Source organism: Zonotrichia leucophrys, chromosome 3 (assembly GCF_028769735.1).
Source record: "Zonotrichia leucophrys gambelii isolate GWCS_2022_RI chromosome 3, RI_Zleu_2.0, whole genome shotgun sequence".
NCBI lineage: Eukaryota > Metazoa > Chordata > Aves > Passeriformes > Passerellidae > Zonotrichia > Zonotrichia leucophrys.
The window spans coordinates 56,887,729-56,907,365 of NC_088172.1; the positions used below are offsets into that span (position 1 = coordinate 56,887,729).

The 19,637-nt window shown below is 39.6% G+C and overlaps 1 protein-coding gene across 9 annotated transcripts in view; it reads left to right on the forward strand.

The window, feature by feature from the left end:
- Positions 1-19,637, forward strand: part of MAP7 (microtubule associated protein 7) — a 109,470-nt gene that overhangs the window by 41,959 nt on the left and 47,874 nt on the right. The gene's annotated exons all lie outside the window — the stretch shown is intronic.

Consider the following 19,637-nt stretch of genomic DNA (forward strand, 5'->3'; position numbering starts at 1 on the left):
GGCTTAAATATATGCATTATGGTCTCATGTCTTAAGGAAGTGTTGCAGATCTTCTGCATAGGAGGAGGTGCTTATAGGGTGGGAGCTTGGAGTACTGCTACTGTGCAAAGAAGTTTTCAACATATGCAAACGTGTCATTTAGCTTCCTACTGAAGTTGTACAGCCTGACTCACAGTAGCACCACATGATGCATGAACTACTTGGAGTACAGTGTCCTTCTCCCAGGTTGCGTACAGTCTCTTCTTAATCACTACAATATCTAATCCCAGATTACATGTTGAGGAAGAACAGTTTCCAAAGCCAGTGACTGTTCTTTAGCTCCTGTCCAGATGACTCACTAGCATGTCTTTAAGAGATTTCCTTGGAACGTCCGTAGAAGATTATTGTTCTAGCGGAGATCTGAGAGCATCACAGACCAATTCATGTTATCTAAATATAACATTAATTCTTCCAAGGGGACGATAATTTACAGCCCTATTTTAAAATAAATTTTAAAATATTATCAGAATGATCTTCCCAGATAATCATATTCACTGGTACATGTAATTCGGCATGTTATCTGAATTTTGTCCAAATAGGGAAATGACAGAAGTGTTCTGTCCTCTTCAATAGAACTTCTGTTCTTTTGAGGTAGAATAATAATTGTTTTGGTTTTAAAACTACACTACTTTATTCCAGTATACATTCAGCACAGTTATGAGAGGAAGAATGAAGTGATAAGCATTCTGCAAATGAAAGCAGATTACACATTTAGCACAATCTAATTGCATAGGTCTAGTCTCCTACCAAAATAAAAAGGATCTTTTCCTGGCTTACCAGAAAATAATAAAAGCTGGAACTTCTTAATTCATATTATTTTTTCACATTATTTACCAACAGAATTCAGGAAAAAAAGTTTGAACTCAAGATCAAATCTTATTGGTTTGTGAGACTGTTTGTGTCATCAAAATAAAATCAAATGTAGACAAAATAAAACTCTACATAGGGTGCAAATTAATCGATTTTCTTGCTGCTATCTCAAATTAACTTAAATATATTTAAGTATATACATACTTATAATTCCCAGTCTATATGTAGCAATAGCAGGAGGTTTAACTTGTATAGCTAAATTTAGACTGCTCCTAATTTGCAGAAGGGTAGGAGGAGATGACAGCTAGGACTACCTACTGCTAATTATGCAGGTATGAGTATCAGTTCACTGTGACACTAATTACTGTTCATTTGTGTAGTTTGAAAATGTGTGGGTTTGGCATTAGGTTTTGTTAGTGAATTTTGGAACTTTAAAAATAGAGGGTAGTTCTCTTTCTCTCTGGCTTTGCATAGTGGCACTGATGTAGTGTTGCCTTGAATCAGGTGCTGTTGTTCAAGGTGGCGTAGAAATGCCAAGGAAAGATCTGTCCAAAAATCTGACAGATTTATAAAGCTGTGTGAATGTTCAAAAATTGGCAAAGAATGGTGATTCTCTTGATAAATAGTTTAAAAAAGCAGTCTGTTGAAAAGCTGTGGTAGTTAGGATGCTTTGTATGCTTTACAGGCAGCCTAATTCCCATCCAAAATAGTCTGTATTGTGTAAGAACACTGAGAAGAATAATAATTTGTCTTATTATGAAGGCTGCAATCAGTTCCCAATCACTCTGTTCCTAAGAACTCTCTGAAGATCACATGTCTGTTTTTAACATTAAAAAAAAATCATATTCAGCTGTATTGTGTTGTTAGATAGACGAGCTTGTATATTTGTTGCTTCATTTTGTTTCTGAATCTATTTTTCTGCTTTCTGGGCCTTAGAATAAAACTGCTCTTATTCCACTTCAAACATACTCCCAAACAAAGTTATTTAAAAGGTATGATACCATTTTTCCCACTTATCTGTTGTGATCTGTGCTGCAAAGCAGACTATGGGCAGCAGAGTAAACACTCAACTGTGAGAGAATCCGCCCCCAGGCTTGTTGTCAGGCCATGCATAGCATGAGACTTGTCAGCTGAAGAGCCACAAGAGGTATTCCAGGCCCTTTACTGGGTGAAAACAGAGAAAAGAGAGTGGCAGGTCACAGATCACAGAATATTCTGAGTTGGAAAGGATGCACAAGGATCATCAAGTCCAACTTTTAAGTGAGTGGCCCATATAGGGATTAAACCCCAGGCCTTGGTGTTTTTAGCACCATGTTCTCACCAAGTGAGCTAGTCTCAGGGTGTAAAAGAGGAGGGATTGTGCTCTCTATAATAGAATATTTGAATGATTGGAGCTTGGACTGGGGCAGGCCAGCAGAAATGTTGGTGGTGCTGCCTTTAGGTAGCTGGAGAGAGCCTCAGGCTGTAGTACTCAGGGGTGTCTCTTAAACATTCTTTTGGAAGGGAAATGCAACTGGCTGCTAGAAACCAGGAGATGAGTTTAACGCATTCCAAAACAATTCTTGATGCAGATGATGAGTGAACTGACTAGGACTCATGCTCTGCTAAACCTGCTGCTCACAGACAAGAACTGGTAGGTGATGAAAAGGTTGAGGGCACCTTTAAAATGCTGTCTGGCAAACCTTAGTTTTGCAGAGTGTTTGTCTCTAGTTGCATCAGCTTTTGGCATTGATCTTCTATTAAAAGCAGGAGAAGTGCTTTTTGGAAGTAAGAAGTGCTGCCAAATTTATTTTGTTTTTGTTTGTTTTAATTACAAAGCTGGCAAAGCAATAGGTAAGCACTAATGAAAATAAGTTAGTTGGCACTCCAGTTGCTGGAAGCAATGTTTTAGAGTGTTGTGAAAAGATGCAGAGTGCATCTTTTTATTGTGTCCTCTGTTGTATAGTTGTGATATGAGTCCTAATTGTTCAGAGCCTGGTCAGCGATGTTCTGCTTGGCTGTGCTGATCAAGGGGCTGTGAAGCAAGGTGATCTCTTACACAGCAGTATCATGCTTCAAAGTGATTGACTTTGAAATAGTCATCGTGTTGAATGAAGATAAACCAGAAAGGTGGACATGAATTATGTTATTTTAGTCACATTCCATAGAGCTTTAATAATCTTGTAGCCTGGAACCTCACTGGTAGTAAGCTACTCGCTACTCACAAAAATACTTGTATGAAAGATTGAAGCAGGTTTGAGTTTTGTCTCCCTGTGAAATGGCAATCCACCTGGGCAAGGCTTAATGAACAACCTTTTAGATAAGTCCATTTGCATCCTAAAAATAATTTCTACAGTGCTATACATGGAGCCCAGGAAGCACTTAGAACCAGCCTGATTCCAGCAGTAACCGATCTATGTGGTCCCAAGTTTTGTGTAACAAAACTCAATGTGTGTCTCCCATATAAGCCAAAGTTTTGTAGTTATACTTCAGTCTAGCCAGGAAGGGGAGTGTGGGGATCTTGCAGGCAATTTGTGGGAACCATTGCATTGTTGGTTTGGAGCCAGTTCTGTTTGGTGGTTGCACACAAGAAGACTTAATGGCTCTGGCAACCAGCCTCCAAACCAGTGTGTCTGTAGCAAAGGGAAGGGCTGGAGGACAGTGCCTGAGTGACCTGCCTGAAGATGAAGCAGTGTTGAGCCCTTTTCCATCCCTGTTTCACTTGTTCAGGGGAAAGAAGGGAGGTGTGGTCATCCTGTCTGAAATTACTGGAGCTGCTATCTCAGGCATCCAACACAGGCTGCCTGGGCTTTCAGATATATAACTCTAACATGCTGAACAATGCATTTCTGCATAGAGTCAAATACTGTAATTGCAGCATCCATTTTCTCCTTTTTCACTATTTATGTAATGCATTAATTTTTGTGAGGCTTCATTTTGTGCTGAAGTGGAATCTTTGATGTGCATTATAGAACAATAGGTTGACTTTGAAGTGTTGCACTGATGTAAGTCACTTGTAATAAACACCCCAATGAGACAGTCCATTTTTTCCTCTTTTAGTTGACCAAACAAAAGAATCAGAACCAAGAACATTGTCTAAAACAAAATACCTCTAGAGGTACACTTGGTACACTGTTGTTTAGTCTAGCAGTTCTTGTAAAACTCTTTAAAGGCAGGGACTCAAAATATATGAAATATATAAAACTTGTTATTAATGTTTAAAACATTATATAAATTGTTAACAAGGCCTTATTGTTTCTGGGATAAAATTTAAAAACTTTTCATGAAATTCTATTTTTAGCATTGCTATCAGAGCGATTGGAATCCTTCCTCTTTGTTAGTGAATCTGTGAAGGCTGGGCTGCTGCCATGAAGCATGTGGCTTCAAGGTCTAAATTCTTTGTTTTCTCAATCCATGATAAAGAGGAGGCCACTTTATTGTATTAAAGAGCTGTAATTCCATGAAGCGTTTCAGTGAGGTTGTAAAATCAAGATGCTTTGCATAATAAAATAACCCCAAGTGAGAATTTTATCGTTCTCATGCTTAATTTGAATTTTCTAAGGCAGATGGCAAATAATAAAGGTTGCATAACATTTCCCATTTAAAGAGTCTTATTTCAATCTCTTTACAACTTTGATAGATTTAAAAGGTTTGGTCTCTATTTCTCTTTTGCCACGTTCTCTCCCTAATTCTTGCTTTCTTCATCTTCAGCAAATGGACCAATTTCTAAAGAATGAGACATAGGAAAGAAATAGGGAAATTCTGCTATTTGAAAAATAAAATCTTAGTATCGGTCTCAAGGGATGGCTTAAGGGCACAAGGCTTTATGAAAAGACTTGAAACTGGGAACAGTATGAATTTGGTTTTAGAGCTACGCCTCCTCTTGACCTTATGCGAATCTATTCAAATTAGCGACATAAAGAGTCACAGCTCATGCCTGTCAGGGATGACTTCAGCATTTGAGTGTTATATTTCTGTCCAGGATTTTTGGCTGAACCGAGGCAGCAGCCTTTCCTCTCAAATGCTTTGGTCTAATCAGTGTTCAAATTATTCACTATCCCCATGGAATGAGTTGAGCATGGTCCTCCCTGGAGCTCTGGGGTCTGAGGGGAAGCAGCCAGAGAAAAAAGTCCCAGGCAGCTTTGGCACCAGGCGCACCAGCTGGGAGTGTGGAGAGGCTTGTTTGTCTCCCATGCTGCCCAGATGCCTGCTGCTTGGGTTTGCAGGAGGCGTGATGTGATGCCTTTAGGGAGAGGTGGGCGTGAGGAGGTATTTGTGTTAGAACAATCTGAGCAATTCTCTCTGCCCAGAGAACTACAGGGGTAAAAAGGAGAATGGCCATAGAAGAGAGTTGCAGTGTAGCAGCTTCAGGAACAAGAGATGGAGGTTGAGAAGGCATAGAGGGGGGATGTAAGGTGAGGAAAGGGGCCAAAGATGCTGTTCAATAGGATAAGAGGAACAGGAGGGCATCTAGTGAAAAGGAATCTTGCTGGTATGTAAAGTTACCTGTTTGTAATGCTTGTATATTCTTAAATTTTGTTGACTGATATATGTCAGTGCATTATGCAAGCTTTTGGTTAACCTTTAGGGTTTCAAGTTCAAGAACTGAGAAGTTAGGAAATCTCAGTGTGAAATTTGACCCTGCAGCTTGTTTAATACAACTAATACATGACATACTATCAAATAATTAAGCATGTGATTGTGTTATTGGAAATTAATAGCCTTCCCATCAGTAAGGCTAAATAACTGTGGAGGAAGTCAGGCTTTGATCTATCTCAGTAGCCCTGCATACCTGAGGTTGTGATGTTACAACTTAATGGAAACTTCAAATATCTTCTGAAAGTTTGTAGTTGAGTTACTAGAAATAGTCCAAAAGCAAAGATTTGTGCAAAGATTTCTTTGTATTAAGAATGAGAGGCCTTTGTAGCAAAATACTGAACCACCGGGGTGTTTAAGTTTGAAATAATATCTGGGTTTGGTTTTTATTCTTGAAACTTGTTGGTAAATAGAGTTCTTCTGATTACAGCTTGTTGCTGTGCTTAGTCAGATATTTTATATTGCATATTCTGTCATGTCATCATTATAAACCAATTAAAAATTAGAGCACAAAAGCAAGGCAACAACTTTAACACTTATTCTGTGTTTTGTCTCTTAGACACAATCCAAATAGCACCATGGTGGATTTTCTCCAAGTTAAATAAGGCATCAAATACATGACAGTAACACTTTTTTGAACATCCTGTTTGATTTGTTGAATATACAGACTAGTTTTATATATATATATATGTATATATATATATATATATAACTAAAAGCAGTGAAGGGGAGTAAGGAAAGATTTTTCTTACTTCTGTTAAAAAACCAGAAATGTTTGGTTTGATTTATTTTCAGTAGCAACCACCCATGTGTTTTTTTCTCAGAAGAATTAATTTTCAGTGGTTGTTATAACCTGAATATGGCTGAATCCTTTCAGTCTGGTTTTGAAATTGTGGAACATGCTTAAAATAAAAGTGAGTCAGTCAGAGACAAAAGGTTTCTCTGAAGACTGTAGAGGGGCAGAAAATGAAATTTATGTCCCCAAAGGCCTAAGAACTGCAAATTATGGCAGTCTGGCAATGGAATCACCAAGAGAGCTAATAAGCAATTGCTTGGAAATCCAATGACACCAATGCTTAAGGAACTAAAAGAGAACCTTCATGGACTTGGAATGTTTTATGCTTTCATGACATACAAAGAGCTGTTGTAGTACTGGACTTAGGGCAAATGTTTTTTCTGCCAATAGAGCGGTCTAAGAGAAATCACCTACCCATGGAGATCCTGTAGAGAAACAAGTTTTGGTTTTTTAAAAGACTTCTCCAGGCTGTGGATTTGTATGGAGAGTGTGGGGTGGCAGTGTATAAAGACAAGATGTACTTTTTAGTGGTGTGCCACTCAGCCTCAGGTCCGAGAGAGAACCTGGGTAAAAAATATACTTTGGTTTTTGTGGTGAGTTATTCTTTAACAAAGGCCAAAGAGCTCTAGTAACCATTTGATGTATTCATAATAAAGACTTTTAAAAAGTAACTGTTGGTGTTATTTAAAGATTGCACGTAATACCTTCTGATTGAAATATATACCTTTAGCTTCCTAAACACATATTCATTTGTTATAATTTTTCCAATGCATGGAGCTCAGGAATTATTTAGATTATTTGTGCAGACTCTGTTCTGTGCATGGGGTGTTGTAATTAGCAATTAGAATCTTCTACCTTTCTGCCAAGCAGTACATAGCTCCTCAGGAAGCCCTACTTCCTGACAGCTGGACAGCAGTAAAGAAAGGCTCCCTGAATTGAAAATAAATTTTCCAGCTTCCTATGCTGCTTGCTTTGAAACACAAGTTTTCCAGAAAGTGATGTCTTGAGAATCTTGTTGAGCTCTTGGCTGCTGTTAGCTATATTTGTCTTCTGCCTCCTTAAATATGATAGTGTGGGACTGGCATAGCTTTTGTTTTTGACAGTGATTGAAGTGATTAAGGATAAGTCATGCAACAGAAATATATTTTCTTAAGTCAGTGTTTCAGCTCTGTTCCCTGCTCAGCAATGGTAGGAAAATTCCTTTTTGTTGCACTGTTTGTGTACATGCATTTTGCGCCACACTAAATGCTCATTTTATTTGGCTTGCAGTCATAGCACAGATCTTTTATATAAAAAGAACAGGAGAAGAAGCAGCAAATGGAGTGTTGCACTTGCTCTAAGTAGTTACAGCATCCCTTCCAGCAAGGCAGGGGCAGGCTACCAGAAAACTGCCTGTTTTCCTCAGGCAAGAGTACTCTGAATTAGAGTAATGGCTTGAATGTGTGCATCCAGGAGCTCAACTGCTAAATAACAGCATGGAGCCTTTGTAGTTCTGTTTCAGAAATAATGTCTCTACAGAGCAGGCTATATAAACAAAGCCCAGCTTCTGTGAATCTTCCTGCTGACTTTAGTTGAGAGGTGGTTGTTGCTATAGCAATTTGCAGGCATCATTCATGTTTTATTTTCTTGAGGCTGGAAGGAGGACTCTGAACATCTCCACAAAATTTGAGCTGCAGGGAGCTTTGCCCAAGAAAACCTGCAGCAGTGAAGTGATTACCTATGTTACTTGTATTGATCCCACTAATTTGTAGGTAATGTAGATTTTATGTGTCTGGAAGAGAAATCACAGCAAATGTGCCAGGCATAAATCTAAGTGGCCTAAAGTGTTGTTGTGTGAAGATAATTGGGTACCAGGAGCAGTGTAGCTATGTCAGTGTAATGCCTAACTTGGCTTTTCAGCCAAATCAAGCTCCTGAGGCGCACTCTGGTGTTGACACGGCTCTCCCACATTCAGTTCAGGAGGCCAAGTCAGGAGATGAAACCCATGTGGCAATGAACTTTTTCTTGGTAAAAAAGGTTGTGCTACTTCATTATTTTATTTAGAAGCTGAATCCTACAGAAAACTCTGCAGCTCTGTAGCCAATTATAATAAATTTTACCCCATGTTCATTTGCATGGAGTACTAATGCCTTAGACTGTTAGCGTTAAATAATATTTCTATTTTTCCCCTCTATCCTCTCTTCTTGTGTTTTGAGCATCTTTATTTTAACTCTGGTGAAAGGTTTGATAAGATCTCACCAAAGGCAGTTGTCAGGGCTTGTGCAGAGGAGTTTCTTGGGAGTTGTCCTGTGAAACTAAACCACAATGGGCATGAAACACTTTCAGTCTGAAACCACTTGTCTGTTTGTGCAAATGTACTTCTATTATGACTGAGGAAAATAGCCACTAAATCAATAGGCTGGGGTGAAATTATCCTGTTTCTCCTATTGTGATGAGTGCCCATTTATTCTCTCCCAAATGAGGTAATTGAACAAAGTTACTCTTGCAACCCCATCTTCTTCCTAGGTGCAAAAGGATGAGACTGAAGATGCTTTGAAGCAATTATGGGATGAAGGCCAGGACTTCACTTACTTCAGCAGATACAGTGATTCTGAGTTTAAAGTAATTGAAAGCAGAGGATGGGAGATCTTGGATAATGGATTTCTCTTAAGCTTTATTGGAGATGTCTTTTAATGGGTATGGGTAGTGAGGGAATTATCATTTGTGTGGCAGGCCAGTAACCTGGAACCCAGTGAGAGCTGCTGTACTCTTGGCTGAAGCTCTGTAGAAAGAAAGTGATTTGAGCTACCCAGAAGGTCAGGGAGATGTTAAGTGTATTCTAAAAGTAATGCAGTGGGAGAGTTCTGTTCTAGTCTCACTTGTATAGTTGTGTAACGTGGCAGTGCAGAGTCACTAAAGAAAGAAGGCTTTGAAGGAGAATAGTTTTATTTTTTAACTTTCTTATGCTTAAAAAGTTAATGCCATTTCATTTGTTAAGTGTCTTATGCCTCATGCAGCTGCTTGTGTGTGTGTAAAATGCTGAAGTGCCCTAGTTTTAGAGTGTGCCTGCAGCTGCACATGCAGCAGAGAGAGATTATTAAAGCAAAAAACTGAATTCTAAAACCTCATTTGTTTCCTTGGTCTAAACCTCACCTGGCAAGGGCAAGGCTCAGCATTTGGATGTCGATGAGGATAGCACTTGTTTGTTCTTACACAGGGCACACTGAGACTGCACCTGAAAATGGGGGGTGTTCCCACAGGGCAACTGAATCACTTGGTGCTGTACATAGGAATTAATTACTGTGACATAGGAAAAGAGTAGTGCCATGCTTTTGAATGATCAGTATGCTGCCACGTATGAAGGAATTCTTCACATGAGGATGATAAAGCACTGGAACAGGTGGCTTAGGAAGTTGTGGATACCCCATTCTTGGAAATGTCCAAGGCCAGGTTGGATTGGGCTTTGAGCAGCTTGATCTCCAGTGGAATGTGTTCCTGGCCATAGTAGAGGGGTTGGAACTAGGTGGTCATTAAGGTCCCTTCCAACCCAGACCATTCTGTGATTCATCCTGTGATTCTGTGGTGGCAGAAGAACAACTATTATGGGCCTACTCTGTCTAAAACATGAAGTCACTGGGATGGTAACTGTGAACTTCAGTGCACATGGAGCTAAGTCAGAAGAGTTGAAAGCATGGGTATGCACTGAGTTCAGGAGGGATGTGGTGACTTGTGTATGTCATTGGGGTGGCAAGAAGAAAGCACTGTGTTTTCTGAAAAGCTCTATGTTGGCAGGAGTATCCTAAATTAATCAGTAGATATTGTTCATTTTGCAGCATAGTAATTTAAATTAAAAATATGTATTGCATCAAAATAATGTCTCATTTTATTTTACTTCAGTGGGGAGAAGTGATTATGTCCTCTTTTCTTTGAGACTAAAGAGATTGCATTGTTTTCAGAAATAACTATATCTCAAGATCAAATTGCTCAATAGAGCAATGTATAGCAAAGTATCCATTTTCCCTTTCTCTCCATGCCCACACTCACTTTGCTGCGGTTGCTATCTCACTGACACTCACAGGCTGCAATATGCTTTGATCACTGTGTCCTCTGAGCGAGGGTATCAAATAATGGGACACTCAAGTTTCTTTCTGCAATTCAAGCAATCTCACCTTGGAATCGGTGTGATATAGAAAGCAGGCTGGTCTGTGCCCGATTCTCCATTTCTCAGCAGTAGGTGTAAGCTTCATTGTACCTTGGAATTACTCACAGGAATTACCTCATAGTTTGGAGAATGATCTCTGGTTTAAGTCCAGAAGAGGTTTTCATCTAGAAAATTGTACAGGTGCTTCATTTCATAATGTCTGAGGTGACCTTCCATGTACAGCTACTGCAGCAATACACTGACACTGATCCTGGGTATGGGAATCTCTCTGACATCGTGGTAGCAGATGCTGCCTGCAGCAGTGAGCAATCTGAGGAGAAGCAGCTGGTACTCTTGTACCTTGGCTGAAGGTGTTTGCCCTTGTGTAACAGTCTCACAAATAAATCACTGCATCTTGCACATTGCCTGCTTTTGGTGTTTGGAGAACTCATGCCTTAAGGCAGGCTGCACAGCACATATTGCTGGCTGTCTGGAACTGAGGTTGTCCTGCATGCCCTCAGGCAGTGGCATTTCAGATTTCATTTTGGTGATGTGTAATTAAAAAGCTTCCATTCACGTGTCTCATCTGTGTTTGGGTGAGCTTCCTAGCTTCTGGCCAGCTGCAGAACTGGCTTCATAGCACAGGCTTTTTCAACAGAAAACCTTTTTTCCAGGGATCCTTTCATGTTAGTATCCTTGTTTTATATTGCAGTGAGATAATGAAATATCATTATCCAGAGAATATGAGTGTCAGCTTTTTAAACAATGTTGTTCCAGACACTGTGTTTCTTTTATCATCCTTAAGAGATCCTAACTCTCCCTACAAAGGCATTTGGTTTGGTATCTTCTACGTTATTTAATATTTTAGGATACAATGCTTTTTTAAGCTGACGTAGTCAGCCAAAAGTAATCTTTTATAAATATGCATCTCCCAATGGAGCAGTTATACAAGTTTAATCTTTAAAAGAAAAAAAAAGCTGACTCTTTCTCTATAGCCAGTTGCATCATCCAGATTTATGTCTGTGGATTGTTTCCAAATAAATCTATTTGTGCTTCTATCTTTAATGTTTTACAGTTGAGTGCTGAATTAGCTGTGTTTATCTCTCTAGTCTATAGGATGAAAACAATGCAAGTTTTATACCATTCCGGGAGTAGTAAGCACTAATGCTGGTGAGTTTTCACTCTGCTTTGCTCAGGCAGGACATTAGAGATGAGGAGCATTGGTAGCAGTGCTTTGTTTGGCAATTGTGATTGTAGGCTTCTGTGATAAGTGCCAGAACATAAAGAACTGGGACGGTCACTGCAGCTTGGTGTCATATAATTTATTTATATTTGCAAACCAGACTGGTAAGTTCCACACTGTTGGAAGTACAAAAAGATGTACTAAAGCACTGACCTTTTAAGAATTGAAAATATTTTAATATAAACTTAATTAATAGGCATGTTTAAATAAGGCATGAACTTTGCTTTCATGTTTCAGTGAATAGAAGTGAAACACAGATATTCTGTCACTTTTCTGACTCAAACCTCCAACTTGCAAATGTACTTTGTAAGTACTGCTGTTTAGACTGTAGAAGAACAGGCATTTTCCATTTGCTAATGATGGAAGTTTCAAAAAGTTTTTATCTGAAGTTGTGAAGACATGTATTACCTGTGCTAAAAATAGCAAACTGGTCTATAGTTTGGAAATACTCTTTCTTCACCTTAGTTCATTTAGAAGTCACTTAAACCTACTTCCCTTAACAAGATAATCCGAGTGTTGACATGTAACCAGAATTAGGTACGTCTCTATCGTTTCAGAACAGAAATCTAGATTTTAGTTTTAACACACTGGAGTGCATTAGATCCAGGGCTTCTGCAGAATTCCTGCAGTTCTTTCTCCCTCACTGCTACAATAGTTGGCAAAACCTTGAAAATCTCTTGAAATAATTTTATCTGTGTTGTTAATTAGAACAAAAATTTGTTACAAAAATATTTTGATTTGGTGGTATAGCCCTACCCATCCTGCCAAGAGTTTTTTGAAGAATTTAAATTCAGAAGCCTGAAAGAGTTGTTTTTGATGTGTTTCTGTTTTTTTTCTGAAATGGTAGCTTTGCTCAAGAAATATTTCTAGTGTCTCTTTTGAACCTGGTGTTCAGTGCATTCAAGAGGGCTTGGGTTTTTTGGGTGGAATAGAATGGACAGTACATGTGTAAAATTTCTAAGCCGATGCTTCAGTTCTATTCCTATTTGTATGCCCTTCCCCAAAGGATTGACCTGAAATAAGTGCAGTGTGATGCACCATCAGTGTCTTGGTTTCCCCATTCCCTAGAAAGCTGACATCTCTTGTGAGCAAGCTTCTGCAAAAGGCGCGTTCATGCTGTGCTCCCCTTGTCCCTCCTGCAGCCTATTGCTGAGTCTTACAGTCCTCCAATCTCCAGAGGTATTTCCCTTGTTTCCCATCCCGTTGCACTAAAACAATTGTAGGATCTGAGCTCACCCCCAGCGCTGTCTCTTGAACTGTTCACTGAACCTTCCCAGAAGCACCAGGAAGCTCCTTGTCCATAGTAAGTGCTAGCAAAGGTTTCTTAGTGTGCCCTTTTGCTCCTGTCCTCAGCTACTGCTCAGGGAGCACCTGCCAGCTACCAGGACAGCACATCTGCCACACAGGAAGGGCTCTGCAGGCAGGGAATTAAAGGATGAAGGTTGCTTCAGAATGGTCTGTGCATAGGAGCTGGCTGCTGCCAGGCTGCCTGCGCTTTGGAGCCCAGCTGCAGCATGCAAGGCACCATTTATTACCTCCTGTACAGAAGGGAAGTTTCAAGTTGTTCCAGAAAGGGAGAAAAGGAGGAGCTGTTTTATACTGATAAAATGCCAGTGCTTAGTTCTGTGCTCCTGTACAGCTGAAGTGTTAGAGTAACTGTCTTGGACACAGCTCCTCTGTGCAGTTTTTACAAATGGATTTCGGTGATGAGAGGAGATGCTTTGGTTTTCTGTACCAACTGTTGTGTTTGGGTCTCTAATCCATTTTCAAGGCTCTCAACAGGGTCTCGTTGTAGCATGTGTTAATTTAAGGTGAGAATTTCCCTCTTATCTTGTTTTGAAGGACTTGGCTTTGGTAATGGTTATGTTTGCATGCGTAGGAGTTCACAAAAGCAAAGCCAGTGCTGGTGGCAGTGCAATTTTGGTTCACTCAAGGCACTGTTTTATAATAATCTTCTGAAAAGTGTAACAGGCCCTTACAGCCTGATTAGGGCTGCAATGTGCTTATGCTGTGACAAGCGAGGAGTAGCATTGACTTAGTGTTCAGCTCAGAGATAGTAGAAGCAGCAGCATAAGAAATTTGGTCTGTCCAATGTTCAGTATAGTGCAGAAGCACTGGAAAATATTGTCCCCAGCTGTGCTGGAACAGGCTTCCAGGCCAACACTCACCCCACTCTGTTCTTGAGGGGAAGTTTTAGAGTCATTATTGACAAGCAGATTTTGAAAACTAGCGTCTGACAAGTGAGTTTTTAAATAAGGCTCTTTACAACTTACCCTCTCCAACAACTCTAAAGAAGAGAGCAGATCATAATTTTGTCCAGACTTACTCTGAGGATTTTAGTATTAAACATCCAGGTACTTGTTTTTTTTACCTTTTTATCTGTCAGCTGTACTGCATGCATATTGGTAATTGTTGGCCAGCCATAGAACTTTGAGACCTATTTATCTTTGGAAAGATTGCTGTCCTTTGTTCCTCAGATTGCATTTTTAAAATGCAAGTAAGCATGGTGTGCAAGTGTGGAATGAACACATTATTTAACTCTAAACCAATAATTTGCACTAAAATTTTACTTAGTATATTGTTTGTCTAAATATATATAGATATTGATAACACAAAGAATGTGAAATTCTAAGGACTTGCAAAATATATTTTTACTGTAAATATGGAGAGTAGTTTTTGCATGTCTTATTCATAAACTATGGATGTAAGAAGAGGCAAAAGTCACAAGTACTGGAAAAGCTTTAATTTGTGTTGACTTCTGCTTTTCCATGTATTCAGCCCCTGGATCATGGCTCACAATAATTTGCTTTTAGGACAAACAACACAATTTGCCATTAAAGAGACTCTTTAGTCCTAAATTTCAGTGATGCTGCCTTAGAACAGAATAGCCAGTTGCTGAATGCTCAGATGCTTATTCTGAGCCAGGTACTCAGGATTTTGGTCTTAATGTGTTTCTGAATTAATAAATAATAAATTCTGTCAGCTCTGACCTGTATCTGTACTTTCAATATGCTCTACCTAGCACAGCAATGCCTCTGACTTGACTGACATGCTAGCTACCACTGTTCCCAGTGTCTAGACAAAACTGCCTAGACTAGCCCCAATTCTTTATTATAACATGTACAAATTTAGACTACTCTCTTCTGTGCTTAATTCTGGGTAATTTAAACTCTGCATTTTTTTACATTGTGTATGTCAGGTGTGACATGCTATATAAAATACACGAGGGGATTTAAGAGTAGGACTTTTATTTTGTTTTCTTTTTGAGCAGTGTTCATAAGGAAGTAGTTGGAGGTAGCAGGATTAGATGCTAAGGAGTAAAGACTATATCAGTTCTCAGTTAGCTCTGCTTTAAATTTCCCAGTTTAATGCTGAATTTCCTCTGCTGTGTATTGGCAGCTCTTTTTTACTGAGGCATGAGTTTGTTCCAGCTGTCATTTCTGAAGCCTTCCCCATCCCACACACCCCCAGCACTCTCTGACAGCTAAAAAAAGTAGCTGTTCAGTCATACCAGGGGGATTAGATGACAAGTGGCAGGTACAGAATAGCTAGATTTTCTTCTTTTTTCCTTGTAATCCCTCCTCCTCTGATTTAGCTGTTTCTTTTTTTCTCACAACTGCTTCTCAGTACCTTCTCTCACACTAGCAGAACTAGAGCAGGGAGCTGGAGGGTGGTCTTTCCCCGTTGGTGCTCAGAGCACCCTGTGCCCAGAGGTGTACCTGCCCTGCCACGGCTGTCTGCAGGCCTGGGGCTCTCCTGTGCTTGTGTCTCATCCACGGCTGTGCAGCCCTTGTACAGCTCCCCTTTCCAGACCCGTGTTGGGATGCAGTTCTGGGGGGGCTGCTGTGCCCACCCTCACCTTGGCGCTGGTCTCAGCAGCACTTCTTGCTTGTGTTCCCCAAGTGCCCCTTCACACTGCATTTAATATCCTGGGGCTTACACTTCTGGAGGTAGAGACCTTCTGGAAATAGACCTGCCTCTGTCTTGTGGCTGATTCCCTTCCTCTATGGAATAGAGCTTAAGCATCTTCTTTCCAGCTCCTCAGCCTTGCTGTGGGGCCTTTGGTTTGTCATTCACCTCACTGGGAATAGCTGGTTCACTGTGCAAATATGTGCTTGATGTGCCACAGGCTGAAAAACAAGTGTTTGTATTCTGCGCAACACTTGTGTTTTTAAAAAAGCCTGTCAAAATGCCAATGTGATGCTTTGTCTCTCAATGTTTGGCATTCAGTGTTTTTCCAGGATCTGGGTGAATGTTCCTTCTGCTTTCCAGCACATCCTCCCAGAGGCTCTAATTCTCAGCAAAGTTTTTCCCCTCGAATATGTTACGTTGTCTCTCAGGCCAGGCTTCTTTGACCAGAGCTTGTCTGGCATGTAAAGAAGCACTAAAAGCTTATAGTTTTCCTCCTTTCTCAGTGTTTTTCATAAGCCTTTTCGTCAACTTTGAATATTTTTTAATATAAATTTTCTCTTTGTGCTTGTTTTGCTTCCCACTGCTGGCAATTCCTACTTCTGCTCACACAGGCCTCCTTTGGACAAACTGGAGATAACTCGTTTTGTTAATTCAAGAGGAACACCTTAGACTGTAAGGTTATTAAAGGCATTTTTCTCTGACAGATGCTGATCATGGAACAGCCTCTTTCAAAGTAGTTCTGGCCATCATAAAGTGGTTTTTTTTTTTTTCCATTTTAGGAAGTAAACTTTGGTACTGGTATTTGGTACAGAGATTATTAACTGCTGTAGGAATTTACTGTAATTATAATGGCTGTGTGTGAGACATGAGGTGAGCTGACATCCTATGAAATTGCTTGTCAGTCCTTCTAGAGCTTGTACTTATGTTGGTAACAGAAGTATTGATTAAACTGTCTGATTGTGAACACGTAGATATATTGAAACTGGTCAGAAACTTCTAAATAGATTTCATTTCCATTGCAAAACTGTTCTTGTAGGAATAATCTCTCAATTTTTAACTTGTCTTGGTTCAAAGCAAAGCTAAAAGCTGAGCCTGCAGAGGTCCTCCCTAGCACTAGTCATCCTTATGGATCGATCCCTTTCAGCTCTGCCCCTGGTATAGATGCTGAATTCTGTGTTGCAACTGGTGTTACTTGAAAGCTCAGCATTTACAAATGCATATTATTTAGTAGCAATACATATATCTTTTCTTGCCTTCCCCCCCTAATTTTTTCCCCTCTTTCCACAAAAAGAAGCTGAGGTTCAGCTTTCTGTTTAAAGCTGTGCCATATAGTAATGGCAGAGCTGAGAGAGACAGCTGTTCTTCACAGAAAATTATCCATCTCTAACACTTCTTTATGCAACTTTTATTCCTTTATGGAAAGGTAGTGGTCCAAGATAAACAGCAGAGCAAATATTAGATAGTTAAATTATATCTCTTCCGGCATCTGTTAGGTATTGAAACCAGTGTTGTCAATATTTAGGTGTGGATTTTAGATGTTTGGTTGTCTGATTAATCTGTTTGTATCCTAGAGCAGGAGGTATTTTGTGTGGGAGCACACCTACACTGGTTCCTAAATGCTTGTGCCAATTCCTATTTGATCTCCAGCATCGTTAAAATTCATGGTGTGCCATCTGTTCTTTTCATCACTTGTCATATAAGTGGTCATATGAATGTGTATTCAAACCATGTCAAAAAATATTCCAAGGAAATGTTCGACAAGGAAATATGGGAAAGAAGTATTACTTCATGTACCTAGGCCTTTTTTGCAACTGTATTTTCTGGATGGCATTTAAACCACAGTTTTGAAGTTAATGGAGTGTTGCATAATCCCATGGTGCAGTGCTTGTAGAAAATAATGCACATACTCGGTATGAAAGATGCAGAGAAATTTATGCTGACACTATTAGAGCATCAGTGTACTCACTAGCTCTTAGAAACAGTATTTTTACTTTTTTATGACAGTTTCCTCTTCTAGATGATGCCCTAGGCCAGGCTGATGGGAATTGTGATGTAGTCCCACTGAGTTACAGTAGGACTTTTTCTGAGAATGTTCTAAATAGTTGATACATGCAGGAGAAAAGCTTGTTTTACAAGTACCTTAACTTTGAGGGAGAGGTAAGATAGAAAGAGTTTAGAATCACAGAAATGTTAAGGTTGGAAAAGACCTCTAAAAATGAAGTCCAACAGTTAAACTAACACACTGCCATGTTCACCACTAAACCATGGCCCCAAGTGCCACATCCCCAAGTTTTTGAGTACTTCCAGAGATGGTGATTCCACCACTTCCCTGGGCAGCCTGATGACTCTTTTGGGAAGATTTTTTTTTCCCTAATATCCAGTCTAAAACTCTCCTTGTGCAACTTGAGGCCATTTCCTTCTCATGATGTTTCTTCTTGTTCTGTGAGAAGCAGCTGACCCCCACCTGACTACAAGCTCCTTTCAGGCAGTTGTAGAAAGTGATGTGATTCCCCTTGAGCCTCCCTTTCTCCAGGCTAAATACCCCCAGCTCCCTCCCCTGCTCCTCTCTTCACTTGTGCTCCAGTCACTCCACCAAGTCTCTTGGCTTTCTCTGGACTGGTTCCAGCACCAGGTATTTTTATAATGGATTTATAATATGGATTTTTATAATGGTAGATCCTACCAAGTTCAGTGGTGCTCAAATTATCTTGCCAAAAATCAATCCATCTACCCATATGTCACACTAATGTTTTGTATGAGCTTTTAAAATGGCAAATACTAAAATCTTGTGTTGGGCTGCCTTTAAGGTGTTACAGTTCTTATTGTCATTTGGAATCAGTATTTGTTAAGTTGAACAGTGGTTATTTCTGTTGATTGGAAGAGACTTAATGCAGGAATCAAGAAGAGCAGTGTCTGACAATTATTTAAGGTTTCACACAATTTTTTTGGTGACATGATTTTTGAACACTGTTCTTGGCAAAACATTGCTCTTGAACGTGAAACATCTGATAACGGCATTTTTCTATTTCCCTCACCCAACTTTCCCCTGCAAAAAAGGTACAGTGTGTGTAGCATACAGGTTCTTCCTGCTACCTTTTACCCTCTGTGTTAGTCCTGACACATGCCTGTGGAAGGAGGTAAGCAGGGAAACAAAGATTTCTGTGAGGCCACAAAGGGAATGAACTCACTGAGGTACTAAATGCTGAGTGTGTATTGTTAAAGCTGACCTGCATGAGAAATTGCTTGGAGCCTTCTGAGGAAAATTTGTTTTAATTATGTTTTCTGAAGTGGATCTAATACAGTAATGCCTGTTTAGCTTTTAAATCCGGAGTAATCAGGAGTTTTTTTTCCAACTTTCATTTCTAGTGATATTTTTGTTCAAATGAATTGGTGTCTTTCATCCCCTAGGCTTTATTTATAACTGCCTCTTTATCCTTGCCTGCAAATGCTTTCAAGCTGTTTTCGGAGGGCTTCTTAGAATTCCTACAGTCTGCCTTTAGGCTGCTCCCAGATTGGTGTGTTCTGGACTCCAGCACCCCTATAAGTGGAACTGCTGGGTACAAAGATGAGTAGTAAGATGAAAAAATCCTGGCATCTAATTTCTTGGTTTGTTTTTTTTTCTTTTCTTTTTTTTTAATTAGAGATAGATGCTGAAACAAGGATACAGTTTTGATTTGAATAATAGTAATGAATCTTCTGAGGTTTTTTTCTTTATAAAGGGTTGTTGAAAGGGCATTCAGAACTCCAAAATTAGATCTCGTTCTAGGCTGGTGGGGACCGATCAAAAGTATGTTGCAAATAATGGGAATATCTCCTCACTTATATTTCATTCAGGTCCCTAAAAGTCCTCTCTCCAGTCCTGCATTATGGATGTGCAATTTGTAAAGAAGTTGTTGCCAGTATCTCATACCATACCTTTAGAAACCTGGGATCTGCCAGTCATCTTATAAGTCTTATTAAAACATATTGCTAAAATGAAATCTTCTTGTGGCTCTTTCCTCAGCTTGAATTGGGAACTTGTATTGTGGCTTAAATGCTTTCCGCCTTTGGGGTTTTTTTAATGCAAAATGATGTAGAATGGCATTAAGGTGAAATCTTGGAACAGTCTGATTTTAAAGGGAATACAGCAATATTTAAATTTC